Source organism: Saccostrea echinata, unplaced genomic scaffold (genome assembly GCF_033153115.1).
Source record: "Saccostrea echinata isolate AGI-Se365-2 ecotype Australia unplaced genomic scaffold, CSIRO_AGI_Sech_v1 ptg000005l, whole genome shotgun sequence".
Lineage (NCBI taxonomy): Eukaryota > Metazoa > Mollusca > Bivalvia > Ostreida > Ostreidae > Saccostrea > Saccostrea echinata.
Genome location: NW_026889754.1, coordinates 11,970,630 through 11,990,152, shown reverse-complemented (window position 1 = coordinate 11,990,152; position 19,523 = coordinate 11,970,630). Strand labels below are relative to the sequence as shown.

General features: G+C 35.5%; 1 pseudogene; it reads right to left on the bottom strand.

The window, feature by feature from the left end:
* Positions 1-58: 58 nt before the first annotated feature.
* On the bottom strand, positions 59-10,382 carry LOC133179884 (uncharacterized; annotated as a pseudogene).
* Positions 10,383-19,523: the final 9,141 nt, after the last annotated feature.

Here is a 19,523-nt window from a genome sequence, read left to right as displayed (position 1 = left end):
TGGATGTATGTGAGCTTGCTGTGTGTTTCAGTGATAGCTGTGATTTACAATTTTTTCCCTAGCGATTCTCTTTAGAGAAATCGTACGGCACCTAAAGACGAGAGCCTACATTCCTCTTAGCTATACCAATATAAATGAACAGTTTTATTTTACTCTGTAAACACTCAGGGAATATAAATAATTGTTAATTAGAGAGTCTTAGTTTCATTTAAACATTAGTATTATTACCAACAGCATCTTTCAGTCGTGCTACAAGATCAGGCTTCCTTTTGTAGTGTAGCTCATCTTTCAACTGATTTACTGAGAGGCTTTCTATTGATACATAATGCCTATCCTTTTTATTGTCCAGAATATGGTGAATTTGGACATCTTCGAAAAGTTTACAAATCATCACCTACAAATGAAATGATAAATATCGTTTAAAGATTATATATAATAAGTGTAAATATTTGTTGTCCAATTTTTAAAGGAAATGCTTACATGTTGGCTTAGACCATTTCCTCACTTTGGTGTTCAATTTATCATCACCCTTCTCTTCCCACATTCTGAAACTGACGCCTACACGTTTCAGCTCCCTTCTCAAATTTTCTTCAGATTTCTGGTCTATTGCCCAGGTCACAAGCTGAATTCAGAATTTTTAAAATTCAGCAAGGATTACATTTGTATGAAGGTACATAGCAATGATATTTACATGTATAATACTAATTAGACGTAATGGACCTGATTGAAGAGCTTAAGGGATATCCTTATACGCAAATGAAGATCATCGATTGGCATGTCACTGTATCACAGTATCTAACCCACATACTAAAAAAAACGGAAGTTGTTGCGTTTCTTGGTTGACAACATGATCCAGTCATGGGGTTATGAAAATAAGACGACAATTATTCGTAGACATATTAAGTATTTAAATGTGTAGTGCATTAAAACGCATAGATATATGATGAAACGTGTCCTAGGAAACACAGTTTTGTCAACATGCAGCTTTGTTTTTTAACACAATGCAAAAGGCAGTGCAGTGTAGTTGTAGAAAGACTTAAAAAGATATATTATGGCATTGACGTTTATCCCATATTCGGTAATAATTGTATCAAATAATAAAAAATATAAATATTGGGGTATTGAAACGTAATTTATTCCTAATTATGATTAGATTATCCTTAATTTTACTTCTTTAATCAAAATGCGACTGTATCCGTCGTTCAATATTTACTGTATGTGTCGTTGTGCGGGACAGTATTCTCATTGTACGAGTCGTTGATAAATTAGGTGCGTTCTTAATTGAAAAGTTCTAGGATAAATTCTATTTCCTCTTTCAGCACTCGATAAATGATATAATGCTTCCATACCTTCTTCTGTTTGTTACTACTGCCACTTTGAAACAAGAAATTTCAACAAAACCATTGTCACAAAATCATTCTCATTTACATGTCAGACTCCAAATAGAACTGTGTTAGACTGTTTTCCCTTGTGGAAATGGGATAAAATTAGACATACTTTGCGATTAGACCTTTTTTCGATATAGAAGCTAATTCATAATTCACATAACATAATTCACCCCCCTCCCCCCCCCCCCATTTACAGAGGCAAAAGTAAATATCATTTTGCAGTTTCTTTCTTATAAAAGATTGATAAAATATTGTCGCTAAAAAGCATTAACAATTAAGCGTTTACACTAACTTATCCACAGATATGAATTTAGGTAGAAACAATAATTCATAAATTGTTTTTAAATTTAACATACTATATTATAGGTATTATTCATTCTTTTACTGCAGAGGCGTAGTCACAAACTTAAAAGGGGGAGGGGGCCTCAAATCCAAGAAAGATGTAAAACGTGTAATATAAAGAAATTAAAAGGCCCGTAGGAAGCAATTTCACTTTGAGGGGGCACAACCATATATTTTCAGTTGGGGGGCACTATCAACAACCAAAATTCCTAGACAACCAAAAAAAAAAGTCATCAGACGTTATTATTGAGGGGGCACACTCATATAGTAGCTATGTTTTCTATAGTATTCTATGTATCGGCAAAATTATTAGGGGGGGGCAGGCCCCCCGTGCCCCCCCCCCCGATTCCTATGGCCATGATTAAGATGTAAAACATGTTATATCAAGCCCCTGTCTAAGTTGAATGAGAGGACTTCAAATAGTGCACTTAAAGTTGATTGACATTCATCACAGGTATACCGAAATCAGAATCTTCAATACTGCAGCTATCTTGTAGAAATTACTAGTCTTGATGAGATTCGGATTGGCTAGGATATATTCTAAAGTATATTACATTACTATTACTTCAAGATAAATGCTTACTCAGTTGTTGCTGAAAATAAAATAAATTTGCCATAAAATGAGGTTTAATATAATTTCAACATAGCTGTGATTTTGTTCTACATCAAATGGGGGGGGGGGGGGGCACAGACATACTCTTGCCGCCCCCCATCTGAAAGTGTGGGGGGGGGGGGGCTAGTGCCCCCGCTGCCCCCCCCTGTGACTACGCCCATAAACTGTATGGTTGTTTTGTTGTCCAAAAGGCGGTTATCAATTTGATTCTTTCTACTGTCAAAAGATTTTTAATTAGCAAGCGTTACCTTTTTTTCTATGTGCAAACAATATTTTAACTGAACCTTCCCATATGTTAGGCTGGATAGCTGTATGACTCTGTGTGTAACTGATTTTCAAACTGAATAAATCCAAAATGTAGGAAAAAGTACGCAACAATCTGATATTTTGTTAACAAGCGATACCTTTAACAAAAGTTATTATTCAACATCCCTTGCAATATTTGCTTCAATATAATATTTAGTGACGTAGCATCGTTTTTGAAAGGGGGGGGGGGCAACCCGAGGAAAAAATTTCAACTTACCTGAAAAAAACTCGACAAGCAAAAAAAAAAAAAAACACCATACAAACAAACAAACAAACAAAAAAAGGGAAAATTGTGCAAACTCGAAAATCCTAGTCGTCGGGGGGGGGGGGGGGGTAGGTTCCAACTTCTTTTTACTCAAACACTGCATTCCCCTTATATTACCCTTATTTGACAATACTGCAACCAAAAGTGGGGGGGGGGGGGGTAGGGGGCAACCGGACATTCAATGAACATTTCCTATAGAAATACTTGTGTCTGGAAAAAAGTGGGGGGCCAGGCCCCCCTGTCCCCCCCCCCCCCCCGATACTACGTGCCTGATATTATACTTACATATAATGCGTTGAACGTTGTAAATTTTGTCATAATTTGAACACTTTATAACGTCTATAAAAATTTGTAATTAATGAACTTAGTACAGGGTTTATCTTTCAATTATACAGTTAAATGACTTCATCGGCAAATAAATTTCTATCATGTATTGAGGTACAAGTGAATTCCAATACCTATTTTTGTCCGCTTTCACTGAAAGTGGGGGATATTAATTTGGGCCTGCCTGTCCGTCAGTCAGTCTTTCTGTTTATCTGTAACACTTTCGTTTCCGCGCGATATCTCGAGAAGCCTTTGAGCTTTTCGCAATGGAATTTTACATAACTAAATCAATAGGGGTCTTCCTAGGCTACAGGGTGAAATTTCATTGCTAAAGCTCAAAGGCTTCTCGAGATATCGCGCGGAAACGAAAGTGTTACAAGCAGACAGAAAGGCGGATGGACAGACAGCCCCAAATTAATATCCCCCACTTTCAGTGAAAGCGGGGGAAAAAATTAAGATATTTTCCCCTAACATTACTGTCATTGAAATGGGGTATCAATTCTGTATATGACTGCACAACGAAGAGCAAGAAAAGAAATAAAAGACAAAATTAGTCCAAATAAAAACACCAAGACAAATTTTTATTCCAAATCATGTCTCAAAAACAAATTCAATTCAAAGTTTACAATTTGATGACCTAATCAAAGGACCAAGTTCATGCAGCATTAAACCTTGTTGCGACGTGTACATGTATATTTTCCCACATTGATCGAATATATATATTTATATATAAATATAGCACTTTTCCATAACAAACAGCAGTAGTCTGTGATTTTACAACATGCCTGGTGCGTTTATGCCTTTTGAGACCATGTTTTCTTTTAGTGCTGTATAAGAACATATTACAATGTTGCCTGATTCTACTTCCTGATGTCTTCTCAACTGCCTCTAATATACAGCAATCAATCCTTAACAAATAAAAAGAAAAATAATAATTATCGTGCATTTGTTTTATCACAACATTGTTAATAAAACAATTTAAAAATACTTGTAGGTCACCTGAGTTACTCATTTGACCTATGGCATTTTGGTTTCCGTCTGTCGACGTTCGTCCTATGTTCACAGTTTTATTTGGGGGGGGGGGGTTGTTTGTTTGTTTTTCTTTTCTTTTTTAAATATTTTATGTTTTTTTTTTGTTTTTGTTATTTTTATTTATTTGTGTGTGTGTTTTGTTTTTGTTTGTTTGTCTGTTTGTTTTTTTACCTTTTATTGACAACTATAAATATTGTTAATTCTTCTCAAATTCAGACGCCAAAATTAAATTTAAATGAAAGTATGAAACTCTCTGACTGTTGGGTTAAATGAATTTATGGACTAGGTACCCAGGTGACCGTCAAGACTTGTGGATCTCCTGTTTGTTCAATTACATGCCAGTACAACTTGCGTTTATTTTAGGAACGAACAATACAATTCGAAAAATCTCGTTTGAAACGACGCATACAGTGATTACAATGACAGAGGTGTTTTAAATTGTGCAATTTCAAACCTTAACATTTAAATATAAAACTCCGAAGCATACATGACATTGTTCTGTATCATAATTTTCAATATTTGCCATTCAGGGAAAAAATTATATCTCTTGTGGACTATAAACAACGTACAAACGTTACATGCATGTGTAAATATGTGAGCAAACGATTGCGTTTTTAAAATTTCTCCGTAAATATTTATACAATTTTAATACAAACAATTGACACTTATTCAGCGGAATATGCAGAATGATAATTCCGTTTATTCTTCATGGTTGTGTGTCAATAATCATACTCACCTTGCATTATAACAGGTACTTGTTCTTCTCTAGGTTTGTTTACACGCTTCGATACGCAAGAACTTCCGCTATTTTTAGTATGTCGGTTAGACACTGTGTGTATGTAATAAATGAGCAGAGATCTTTGTCTTTGTGTCCAAATGTTTTCTTTTCAGAGTCTAGAACAGTTTGTTCTTCTTTTGATCTCTGCATCGACCAAGATGGGACTACAAAATAAATCATAAAATCACTGCAGTTGACTATAATCATTTATTATTAGAAGTAGTCGTATATTTGTATCAATTTCTCATTTTGCAAGAGTTATTTACTACTGAAGTCACATATCTGCTTTTTCGAGCAGTTACACCACATACAGAAAAAGTTGCATTGGGCACCATTTATACCCCTCAATAAGGCAAGTGCCTCCCAATCACAAGTCATTATCCTACAAAATACCAGTCTATAATTTAAGATGATATAACACAAGGTTACGAGTAAAAAATACCTGCACTATAAGGTAGTTTTACTCAATAAGCCTTAACATTTTACTGAAATTGTTCCTCAATTGATGACAATTCCATTTGACTGAATTTTTTCCATGTCTCTGAATGTGTCTAAGCCACTCTAAGGCAAACTCTTCCTTACTGCATCGATTTTCATCTCCTTAATTCAAATGAACAGGTGCTTGTTGAAATAAAAACTTAGGAAATACAAAACCAAGACAAGGATTTCAATAAATATGAAATCTCTCACCAATGTAAAAGAAAAGTGTTATCTCATCTTCTGGACACATGCTCAAATCTTCAAGATTATCTGGTAATCAGTGCCTTGGTGCCAAAATCTTGAACACCCCTCTTACAGACGAGATATTTTTTGCAATTTTCGCACCGTCACAGGAAAAACTCAGGGTGACAGTGTCATTGTCAATATACCTCTTGTATTTTTCATGTTGTAGCACAAATTCTAGAATGTGTTCTAACTTTCTAGAACTGCAGTCTGCCTGTGTAAAGAATTTTTTGTCAATCAAAGTAAGAAAAATGGTTCATGCTATAAACTGTTTTACAAAAGTGATATTAAAATGAAGCAATAAAAATATTTAGTGAACTATACATTTAAATTCAGTACATATACTTACTGATGGATGAAATTATCTCAAGAATTGTTTTGAGACGGATTTTGTCTGCATTAATAGCTGACTGGAATAATTGCACCAATCATCTGTAATTCATGTAACGCTCATCATAAATTCTGAATTTGTCCTTCACTGCTATTACCTGTTGAACCACACAAGATCCTTGGACATTCTTAACACCTTCATTTTCTAACGTAGCATTGAAATTAAACTGAACTTTAATAGATGAAACATCACTGTGAACAATAGTTGAAGCTTCTTGAAAAGCACTTTGGTATTTTCTTTTTTTCTCCGACTTTTGTGAATGTATAAGGTCAAAATACGATTTAAATTGGCGTGGGGTCTTATCACAGTGGTCCTACTTGTAGAACCAAAAAAAAAAAGCAATTAAAAAAACGTATTATATGAATAATAGATAAATCATTTAAGTTCCTGTTTTGTAGGGACCGGCTTTTTCATGTCACAGAATCACTGTCCAACGAAAAAAGTGCGCACGTACTTGTCTGTTCTTATTCAAACTCACCAACACTCGAGCAGGTTCTGTCGGTCCTGCCTCGAAAAAAAATTCGACATTTTACAAGTTCAACCTCTTATCTTTACATAGTTTATTTTCCAGTATTTTGCATTTCCCACCAAAACAGATAGTAAGGCGCTGTCTAAACAACGGAAGACATTAAAAACTGACAATAATAATTTTTTAGATGCATTTTGCAACATGTAAAGATCTGAAAAAGTTAGACATTATTAAATCACATTCGTTTCATAGAAAATGGCAAACGTTATTATATTTTCGCATGAATATTTGATTCATTGGTATAGTATAATTCAGTCCTATTTCTTACGAAGTGAGTTAGACATACCTTTAAACTCTCTAAGCAAAACGTACTATCCGTCTTTTAAACTCTTCATCATTATGTACATTAATAATGATAATAATACAAAGATCATTATTTACACATATCTAGATTAATAAAAATATATAATCTACACTTATAAATTAATAAATTTTGCAAACAAACTCTGAAACGGGTGCACCAGAGTTCTTACTTACTCCTCTAACAATACACTAGATACAAGCTGATGTCCGTAAACTATATTTAGATTTCACTCGCATAGTACGTATCGTACATTAAATTAAGTCTACTTTCATTTTCTATAAACAGCCATGAAATAGCTAAAACGTGAGTACGGTGGCGTTTCCGGTTGGCGGATCTAAGTTACTGGCAATTTTTAATGAAACTGACAACAAGCAATCGTTTATTTATTACATAAAACGTCATCACTGAATTATTCAATCAAAACTCGATTTAAACGATATAAAAGAAATAAGTTGTGATAACCGATTAAAAAGGGAAATGTGCAAAATATTTTCGTCATTCACCGATCTTTATATGGACGGAAGCTTCTAGAACGTCATATAGCATCGAGCCCGATGTTAAGAAAAAACGAGGCGATTATAGCTACATGACCATTAAAAAAGCTTTTGTGCAAATGGTCATAATTGAAATAATGGTAAATCACTGATAACACTATAAATTGTGAATATAATTATATATCGAAAGACTATTGCATATACATGTATGTAGTAGGTTTTCCTTATAAATTTATCGGTAAAATTTGTATATATCTCTTACTGGGAGCATCGTGGCAACGAACCCGAAGTACAATTTGTACTTCATAATAAACTTGCTTACATGAAAAGAGAAAATTAATGAATAAGGTATTGTTCAAATACAATTAAAGATGTAAAATTTTTCGCTTTAATCAATGCACAGTTATTTTCTGAATACAATTTCTTGTAGCTGCAATAATGTAGCCCTCTCCTTTTTTGAAAAGGGGGGGGGGGGGAGCAGAGAGATGCCAGAAAATATCAGATCAAATCAGGGCTACATTATTGCAGCTTAGTCTTTTGTATCAAATACTCAGCCTATTCATAGGGCGTTAAAAGCTAATTTTTACACAGGTACTTGGTTTATAAATATGTATGTACCTTATTGATAGGTAAAAAAGTAAAGTACATTTTTACATATCACTAAGGTACAAACATATTTGTAAACCAAGACCCAAGTACCTGTGAATTTTACCCCCCCCCCATCAATTTATTACTAAAATGTGCATATTCGTTGCTTTCATTCTTGACGGAAATGAAATAAGAGCATCTAAAGTACAATTTCCATAACATAGTATAACAGGTTTCACAATAAACGTCAATTAATGAAATTGCTATTTTTCGAGTTAAAAAAAATAAATAAATAAAACAAACACAAAAAAAACCAAAAAAAAAAAACCGGGGGTTTGGATAGTTAAATCTATTTCATGCGGGATTTTCAACAAAGTATTTGTTCCTGCTATAAGCCTGTGGGCTGTCAGTAGAGAATTACAATATATTTTCTGTCGGTAGTGGTATAAATTCAATTCCCCGCGCTTGCGCGGGATTTCATCTAGTATTTTGTATTTTAACAAGAAGTTTTTCAATATTTTTTGAGATTGTGTTTCTAAGTGTATACAATATGGAGACGATGAATACTAAAAGAGGAAAATCATAGAAACTTTTTTAATAACTGTCTGACCGTCCACTGTCTCTTTGCTACTTTCCTAATTTCTCTATCCCCCATGCACCGGCTGCTGACCTAAATCTCTCCTACTTTATTATCACTGCTCCAGTGCATTGCGGGGTTTCAGTCTAGAAAATCGGCTGACCTCAATTGTGTAATTGATGACCGTTAGCTAAGCATATTCAGACCGGACGAGATTTCTTGGCATGGGTATATTTTATAAATCGTCTCAAGAACCACTGGGCTAGGAATGACCCAAGAGGGTAGGGAGGGGCCACAATGGGCAGTAAAAGTTTTACAAAGAAATAATTTGGAAAAATCTTTAAAAGTTTCTTCTCAAGAACAGCAAACCCATGATTAGTCATATAAACTCAGAAGCATACTCGGGTTACAGTGTAGATTCAAATTCGTTCTAATTATATTATCAATATTAGCTCGTTTGCTTAATTTCGCATAGTGACTAAATTAAATTCATCTCATTTTGTTCAAGTACAATATGATGTAAAACATCATTGAGGCCTTCATCATCCTCACTTGATTGTATTGATGGAATCTTGAGAATAAGCGTTGGACTTGTTGAGAGCTTAACCAGTCTTCTGGTGAAAACAGTCTATGTCCATCCTTCTGAGGAGTAAATCTTATCAATTTTGATGCCACTGTTGGGCTGACTTTCGAACACTTCTCTCCCTTTCCAAGTACACGTTATAAACGAACCTTTTAAGTACAGCAATAAATCTTTTGCTCACTCGTATGTAGACATAAGTGTAGCATAGCAGAGCCCAGTGTAATGCTTCACCTTCTCATCATCTTGAAATGTCTCTTGACAGACATCACCAGTACCAGCACACAGTTTTTCTTTCAATGAAAGGTTTTCCTTTTTCAATTTTTTTTTCTCTTGCTGATTTTCAGTTTCTTCCTCTTCCCTCGTACATCCAAATGCTCCTCCAAGAATAAATGTGCAATTTGGTTTACTGTCTCAAGAAGTTGCCTCGATCTCTTTTATGGTCTCAATATGACTGGACCCTTGTAACTTCAGAAAGCCCTCTGCTGTTCGAAACTGTATCTTCTTTACATTTCTGGCCTGTATCCTGTGATATCTCTCTGGTCCAGTGGATTCTGCTGGTCCGCGCATTAAAGAAGGTGCCCAGTCAGGGTTGGTTTTGTCATATAAGTCAGCTTTTGACCCTGAAAAAGAAACAAAGGTAGGGGTTAAGAATTTAATGTACATGTGCTATAGTGCAAAAAAAAGAAAGAAAGAAAATTGAATTGAATTCCTTGATTATTCCTTTTACTTTTATTTTAAAGATAAAAATTAGGTATATATGGTGTTCAAATCTTTTCAATTTATATAATATTTCAAACATTCTTGTAAACACGTTTATATTCCGCGATCTTCAGAAAAGGACTGTAACATGCGTAATACATTCCAATGTAAACATGCACTTAAACATAGTAAAAAAACTCGGATTGTTTTAAATACTTACAAGTAATGAAATGATCCTAGCACACTTTGATATGCCGCTTCGTAGGATCGGGGTTAAAATCTGCTCTGTTGATGCGAGCCAGCCACAATCTTCGTCGTTTGATTGAAAGGTCTTCCGTTTCGTCGCCCAAGTGTTTAATGACCTTTGGAATGTCACAAAACTTCACTGCGGTATCTCCAGGCTTGGAACGCCTTGTACAGCCCCACACAACACAAGTGTTTACCATGGCTTTAGGTTATAATCCGATTACACGCACTGATTGCTTTCTTCGCTTCGATTACGCTTGCCCTACAAGACGGCGCGCGCGCAATGCATGCTGGATAAAACCCAGTCATGGATAACCATCTATAGCAAATATACATTAAAAAAATATCAAGTTTGAAGAAATTGAATGTTTTCCTTAAAAGTTGCTGTGCATTTTTAACATTTTTAATAGAAAAAACATAAAATTTAACCTTTTTTTCACAAAAACAATAAAAATGCTTCTCAATTTTATATGTCATTCTTGAAGATCAATCTGTATTGTGTAAGAATGAAATTCATTGTAATGCTCAGCTTGTTGTAGATTTTATATATTTTAGTTTAAACTTGAGAGAGAACTTTCAATTTTTATACTGTAAAACTACTATATTTGTGTTCCCATGGAACAGAAGAATGCTGTAAAGAAACCTCTTTTACTCGCATCAGTAATAGCAAAGGAGATCGATGTAACAAAAAGAAATGTAAGGAGAACTGAGATGAAGGCGGTGTACAGTGTAGTCAGTGGTAAAATTGTCAAAAAATACAGATGCTTAACATCCTTGGCAGCAAAGGCTGGTCTGGACAGAAACCGCATGTCTAAAGTAAAAACGAAATCTTTGTCCACAGCTCGCTACACACGCCGCAACAAAAAGAGAATGTTTGAGAGAAAAGTAACAGAATTTATGGAGAGGGAAGACAATAGCAGAGCTCAGCCAGGGAAGAACGATGTGAAGAAAACAGACAATGGAGAGAAAGCACAAACACGGGTACTCACTGATTACTTAGAGAATCTTTACAAAAAGTTCAAGTCCGAGAACCCTGAGATGAAGATTTCTCTCACAACATTCAAACGGATAAGACCAAAGAACATTCTTTTAATGGCACTTATAAGCCGTAATACATGTCTCTGCACCAAGCATCAGAATATGGCACTTACAGCAAAAGCGCTGAAAGCAGCAGGATTGAACATTCCCCTTAATCCAGAACATATGGTAAAAGAAAACGTTGCAGTTAAAGCAAAAGAACATTTTGCAGAGAATGATGTCGTAAAAGTGAATCAGTGGAAAAGAGTGGAAGTAGAGGAAAAAGGAAATATGTTACAAAAATCATGGAGCAGTCTTTTGAGAATATAAAATCGTTCCTAGACTTTCTGAATAAGCAAACGGAAGACTTTAAGGGTCATGTAAGTCGCGTGTCAACCCAGTATGAGCAGATATACACCCTTAAAGGAAATCTACCTCAGCATAATGTAGTCATTCAGATGGACTTCGCCGAAAACTACACCTGTAAGTCACTGGAGGAAGTTCAGAGTGCATATTTTAATCAGACGTGCGTTACCTTACACCCCATGGTCGTGTATTACCCCAATTCAGAAAATACCATCGAACACAAAAGTATCATCGTTGTCTCTGATGAAATGGGCCATAATTCAACGACAGTTTTAACCTTTATTGACAAAATTATGCCAATAATTAAAAACATAGACCCTGACGTATCGACCATTCATTATTGGACAGACAGCCCGACAAGTCAATATAGAAATAAGACTATAATCGACTTTGTTGCAAACCACAAGAGTACCCATGGGATGAACGCACGATGGAACTATTTTGAGTCCGGTCATGGTAAGGGGCCGTGTGATGGTCTTGGAGGCACGGTGGAAAGACTGGCGGATGAAGCAATGAGGAGTGGGAAAGTGATGATACAAGATGCCAAAGCTTTCTATGATTGTGCAAAATCTTCTAGCATGAAAAATGTCACTTTCATCTACCTGGAGTCAGCGGAATGTGAAAAAAAGAAAGATGTAGTAAATGCATATCAGTCAGAGATCAGAGCGGTGAAAGGTACAATGAAATTACATGCAGTAGTTGGTCTCGGAAACTCCTGTGTGAAGATAAAGGATGTAAGTTGTTACTGTGACGAATGCTTGTCCGGTAATATTTGCAGTGGTTGGAATGAAGCAGTAACTCGAACAGTTGCAAATGAGAACAATGCCCTTGAAGAAATTGTTTCCCCTACTGGTGACAGCAATGTCAAGTTGAATATAGGAGATTTTGTTGCAGCATATTATGATGTGGAGTGGTACGTTGGAAAGGTTGTCGACAAGGATGATGATGATGGAGAGTTTGAGATCTCTTTTATGGAGAAGAGAAAGGAGTTGTACAGGTGGCCGAGGAAACCTGACGAACTATGGGTATCAGCAGACAAAATCATCTGTATTATTGATGAACCTATTCCAACTGGGAAGTATGGTAGACTTCACAAGCTGTCAAATGAGAGCCAAAGCAAAATAGCCGAAAACATCAAGTGACTGTCGTTTTGAAATGTTCGTTACGTCAATTCTATGACTTTCATATGTTCAATATTTTGAGTAACAAGTTCAATATAAAATTGTTTCACTTCGATGACTTCCAAATACTGTGATTACACGATGAACACTTAACAAACGTTGTTACTATAGAAAATTTATCGTTGCACTTGCATATTGAAATGTTCGTTACCATTTGTGTTCAATATCCATGATATGGAGTTTAATTTGTTGTTAAAAGATCAAAGCTGTCTAATTAGTTATAAATCTTATAAATCTAGCGTTCTGTATGTCTTTCAATCGCACAATCCTGTGAAAAAGCAGATGTTTTGAGGGAGATAAAATGTTCGTTACAATGAAATGTCCGTTACTTACGTTCTCTTTGTGAATTTATATTTACCCCATTGAATCCTTGTACCTATTTTGTGTATATAGATAATATAAAGTCTACAAAAGTAATTTTAAAAGGTCAAAACTATTAGTATGTCTTACCAAAACAACTGTTGTTCTAAAATCATTACAAAGTACTCTACATGTGTTTGAATATTAGAACGAGTCTTTTAATAATACAGACCAAAAATATTACTTATCTACAATTCATGAGTTTGACTATAAAAGCAGAGCAATTTCTGAGTAATATTAAAAGCTGATGGATACCCAATATTCTCCTAAGTGAACAACAGATTTGAACTCGCTTATGAAATGTTCGTTACATTCGACACTAAACATGAAAAAGGAAAATTTGTGTTTAAATTGTCGACATAAACCCAAGAAATTATACCAAAGTGATGAAAAACATTCAAATTGTAGAAATGAATTGCTTAAAATAAAATTCAACCCGTATGATTTATTTTCAAAAATTTCAAAATTATGCATCTCCAAAATTTATAATTATGAATATGTTTGTTAAATTGATCACATATATGTTTCCGCTATTATTATCAACATTGTCTGGATATCTTGAAACAAATCTTTGGAAAGCTACATGTATTGTGTTATGAAATGTTTTTGCAAGCAAAAGGCTTTCTATTATTAGTGATTTTGTACAGATGTGCTCTTGCAAATAGGCTAATCGAATGTAACGTACATTTTTAAGCTCATTTTCATTTGTTCGGGACCGCATATATTCGATGAAATATCTTTTAAACCCTTTATTTCATGTACACGAAAATCTAGATTAAGATTCCATACATTGTTAGGCTTACCAGAAAGTCATCAAAACCAGATTTAAAGGCATTTATTTTTTCGCTATCTCTACATGCCAAATGCTGCTTATTAGTGAACTTGGGTGTAAAACAATAGATACACTTAGTGTTCATTACTAAGGATTAATAACAACTATTACATATACAGTCATATTCTCTTACCTTATAGGCATGTTTCGGCTTAGACTTCCTTGCACACTTTCTCTGCAGTCTAGAGCTGTCCTGATGGAAGAAAAGTCTTCCATGAGCTGACATCTCAACTGTGCTTTCATCCACAAAGATGACGTCCCGAAAGTCCTCCCTCTGGTTGAAGGCATTAAGGCACCACTTAAGTCGAACCTACGATAAAAAATATGGTGTTTGGTTATTTACAAATTATGTTCAGATTCAAGTCTCAAACTGCTTCATGATTTTAAACCTCACCCATGTAAAAATGATACATGTAAAAAAAAAAAGGGGGGGGGGGGAGTTTCTTCTGTGACAACATATAAAAAAAAAAACAAAGCAAAAACAAATACAAAACTTCTGAACTTTGTAGATGCTGCCTTGTCACAGCCAAACACATCCTCTATGTCACAGCCTTATAAACGTGGTAAAATACAACACAACACGGCTGCTGGGTTCGATGTTTATATATAATATATATTCTACGATTATGGAATTTATAACATAGTATGTAGCGTCTCTACCTTTACACGGAAGCCAGAGTAGAGACAGATGAAGCACTGGTTGCAATGGCTATTTGTTTTGCCGAAACTACATTCAAAAGTTGGGATATTTTTGCCTCTGCCATTGAAATCAGTACCCAGAACGAGTCTGCCACATTGTGTATCAGTATCCTTGTTTGTGTGCTGAGAAGGTATCTTTGAAACTCAGCAAATTGGTTGAATTTAACATCCAAAACTGAAGCATTATTTTTTTTGTTTAATAAAATGCCAATGAGAACCAGTTTTTACAAGTTTAGAAATTTGGTTACTTATTTTTTGCTGTCGGGGTTAAACGAATTTCGTCTGCAAAATAGGGGTCTGAGTGCTCGACAGCTTTAAGATACTGATAGAAATGTTCAGAACTCGGGAAAACAAGACCTTGATAAGTTAAGAGACAGGGATCGAAATTTGAAAGAATGTGATGGTGCCCTTTGAAGAAGATTGGAAAAGAAGCAGATGCAGTGCTGGGCAAGAAAGCAGATGCAGAGGAAGTGCTTGGGGCTGGAGAAGACTGAGAGGAAACAGACATATATGTGGCAGGAGGAGAGGAGGCAGATGCAGGGGAAGTGCTACGAGAGAAACAAGATATGGTAGAACCTGATGGTTGAGCTGGTTGGAGAACTTGCCAATCCTCTTCCTCGTTGATGGTCATAGATGTCTCTTGTGGTGTTAAGAGCAAAGCAGTCCTGTATGGAGAGTCAGATGGATATGCTGACAGGGTATCTGCTGGTGAACTGGATGGTGGAGATACTGCTGGACTGGTTGGTGGCGAGGCTGAAGGACTGGCTGGTGATGAAGAGACGTCCAAGCAAAGAATGGCTCTATGGATATTTCTAATGACGGCCCTGATCCCAGTGCACTCAAATGTAGTCCGTACCTGCTGAGTAGATGTCGCTAAATCTCCCCTCTCAACCAGAACGATTGATGTCCAACATAATGCAGCTGGCCAATTCTTGCAGAAAGGACTGACAATTGTTGATTCAGCTGATGGGCCCTCTTATCGAAGTTCATCAGAAAGTCTGGCCTTGGCACTCTCTCTTGGAACTGGTTCTCAGCTCTTGGTAGGATTCCGGATACAAGGATGATGGCCGATGGATTAAAGGTCCTATGTTCCCGGCAAGGGTCTGGAAGTCCCAAAGCATGGTCTGCACTGAAGATCCACTGGAAATGACATTAGCACCAACATGCAGAACAACAGGATATCCTTGGACCACTGGTTCCAGCTTCTCAAACATCTGGCAGATCTTGAAGCCTGAAAAGGACAAAACATCCACATTAGTCAGTGATAAATATTGATGAAAATACTTAGCCGTGGAATGACCTGCAATGTTAAATGGACCTGTTTTGCTTATATAGCGGTACCTGTACGAAACAATATACCTACTGCTTTTGATGGAGCTTGGAGCTGATTTCTCTGCCTTCTTTCTGTTCAAAATTGATGAAGAAGAAAGGATGAGAGCACAGGACCATTGCATTACCTGGGGCTACTTGGTTAATTTGGTTAAGGGGAGCAGTGTTATCGCGTTTAGACTATTCTTCTTCGATAACTGGCACTTACTGCACATGGTGGTAAATGCAATTAATGTATAAAAATACATTTGAGTATATAATACATGTATATACTAAACGCATTATTATTGATTTTTCAATCTAATTTACTGACATAATCTTGAATGTAATACGTCAGTAAAGATGTTTGTAATAAGTCAACTCTCTTGGAGCCCACAAGCGTAGAGAGTGCAAAAGTTCAGGTTTCAATAGGTAGTCTTGTGTCGGAGCTGGGAGAAATAAATCAGGGGACTGGGGGGGGGGGGATTTCCTGATGTGTTGATTAAGATGGATCAATCGGATACACCGAGCTGGTAGTAATTATGTCAGAGGATTAGATGGGATATACATTCCCTTGTTCTTTCAATTTCGTGAAGAAGAAAAAAACGTAGTCGCCGAACGTAGAACCTTGCAGGAGTCCCACAGCATTTTCAATGCAATTTTTTGAATTTTCTCTGGGTCGTTCTCTCCTCAAAATAAATTTAATAAGAAAAAAAACTTTAACAACAAAGAATTTGATCCTAATTTTAAAAATTAACTAGATGCGATCTTGTTGCAAGCAACGAATGGGTCTTCTGTCCGATTTTAGATCAGATGAGATAAAAATTTAATTAAGATTTGTTCCTTCAAGTATAAAGATAAAAATAAATTGCTAAAACAGTTTTGCTTCAGTATTGCTTAACAAAATATTGACAATTAAAGAGATATTGATTAAAGGGTCTCGGTCCCTAATTTAAGGGGTGAGCCCCTTTTCCTTGATATCACCTTAAAGCTCTTATGATTTTGATCACTTTCTGTTCAACGACTATTCAGAAATTCTTATTTATTTCCGAGATAAATGCAAAATAAATATTTAGGGGCTGGTCCTTCAACTCCTAAATGGGAACGTTTGGCAAAAATTGAAAGGTTACATATTGTTCAGAACATTATTTTGAGCATTTTTATTCAATATGCTTGTAAAAATATTTCCCACTTTCGAGATAAAGAGTGCCAAAGATTTGGCATTCTGGCCCCTTATGGCCCCTAATTATGTAACCAAAAAAATTGTATATGAATATCATAAAATATAGTTGTGAATTGTTAAGATAAACATTTTTCCATCAGTAATGTATTACAGAATGTTGATTGTTAAAGAGTTATTGATTAAAAACCTTAATTGGAGGGTCAGGCCCTTTTTCTTGATATCACCTTAAGGCTCTTATGATTTTGAACACTTTGTTCAACAACAATTGAGAAATTCTTGTTCGCTTCCGAGATATTTGCATAAGAAATACTCAGAGGGGGTTCTTCAACTCCTTATGGGGACTTTTAATCGAAATTGGAAGGCTACATTTTGTCAAAACATTATTTTGACCATCTTTTGTTCAATATTGCTTCAACTTCTTAATGGGGACGTTTAATCGAAATTGGAAGGCTGTATTTTGTTCAAAACATTATTTTGACCATCTTTGTTTCAATATTGCTCAATATTGCTTATCAAAATATTTCCCACTTTCGAGATATAAAGCGTGAAAGATTAAGCCCCTTTACGACCCCTTAATATAGAACATATGACGTAAATATCAGTTGTAGATTGTTAAAGATAAAACATATTGGCTTAGAAATGTATAACAAATTATTGATTGTTAAAGACTTATGGATTTAAAACATTTTGTCCCCTAATTTGATGTGTCATGCCCTACTTTACTTGATATCGTATAAAAAGATCGTGTAATTCTAAACAATTTTTTTTCAACATTTTCAACAAAATACTCATAGTTAAAAAGTTATTGCAAGAAATCTCTAAAATTCACTCATAAATTACTTTTTAAATTTTGACCCCTCCCGAGCTTCCATATTACGAACTTCCGGAACTTTTGAAAGCCCAGGTGCACAACTACAACATGTTGTCTATCATCATTGAAAGTTTAGCTTTAGTCAACTGAGATCTACTGCTGACAAAGAGGTCATCTGAAATCGATTAAAGTGCGATAACTTCTGACCTTAAGTGATTTTTCAAAAACTAAAATACCGGTACACACTACAGATTACAATGCATTAACCCTGAAAATTTGAAGAAAATCGATGGAGCCATCTACGAGAAATCTTCTGCTCAAAATATGTAAGAAGAAAAAAAATAATAATATACATTTATAAATTTTGCAAATAAAACTCGGAATCGCCTGCACCAGAGTTCATACTAACTCCTCTAAGAATACACTAGGTATAAGGTGATGTCCGTAAACTATATTCTGATTATCATAAGTTTAATTAAAGTTTAATTAAAGGTCTACATATCCACAAAATAGCTTTGTTTTCTATCGTATACTATATTAATCAAAATTATTGGGTGGGGTGAGACATGTCCCTACGCCGGGTTCCTATGGCCATGCAACGATTGCGCAGCTCTAGCAAAGAGATTATGAACTAATTTGAAGAAACATTTTATATACTCTCCGTAGACTATTCATTGCTATATATTGCAATGATATTCATTTGAAATGGACCAGACATTTCACACATGAAACTACCTTTTCTGAAACTATACATTTTAGTCCATGGAATATTTTTATGACATTAATGAACAGAATCGTACTATTGACAATTACACCCGAAAATTAAGAACTTTCATTTAAGGTAAATAGCAAAAAAGAGAGTACGTGGTGGTTACAGTTTCCGGGTCTAAGACATTGACAGCAAGCAATCCTTTAACTGTGTCATAAAACGTCATTTATGAATTATTCAAGTCAAACATCAAGGACAAATGTCTAAAATTCATGGGGCCCAAGGAATGGCCTTCTCACAACAAATACACATGTTAAATATGAAAGCACGAACCGTTCAAAAGTTATGGCCAAGGTTAAAGTTTTTTCAAAAATAGATCAAACTCCAAGGTCAAAGTTATTGGTATACAAAGGTGGGTCTTATCACAGGGAATACATTTTTTGAAGTGTGAAAGCCCTAGCACCAACCATTCAAATGTTATGGCCAAGGTTCAAGTTTTTAAAAAGTAGGTCAAACTCCAAGGTCAAGGATGAAAGTTGTTGGTATCCGAAGGAAGGCCTTGTCACAAGAAATACATATGTGAAGTTGAAAACCAACCGTTTATGATTGATTGTATGTTGTTTCACGTCCCATTCGAGAATGTTTCACTCATATAGAGACGTCACTATATACCAGTGAAGGGCTTCAAATTTTGACCTTTACTCGGCACTCAGGGCCATTGAGCAGTGAGGGATCTTTATCGTGCCAACGCCTGCCGTGATACGGGACCTCGGTTTTTAATGTCTCATCCGAAGGACCCGCAACTTTCACTTCAAAGTGCCAAGCGCATGGCGAAGGAACAGTTGCTTCCCATTTTTTATCGACTTAGAGATTCG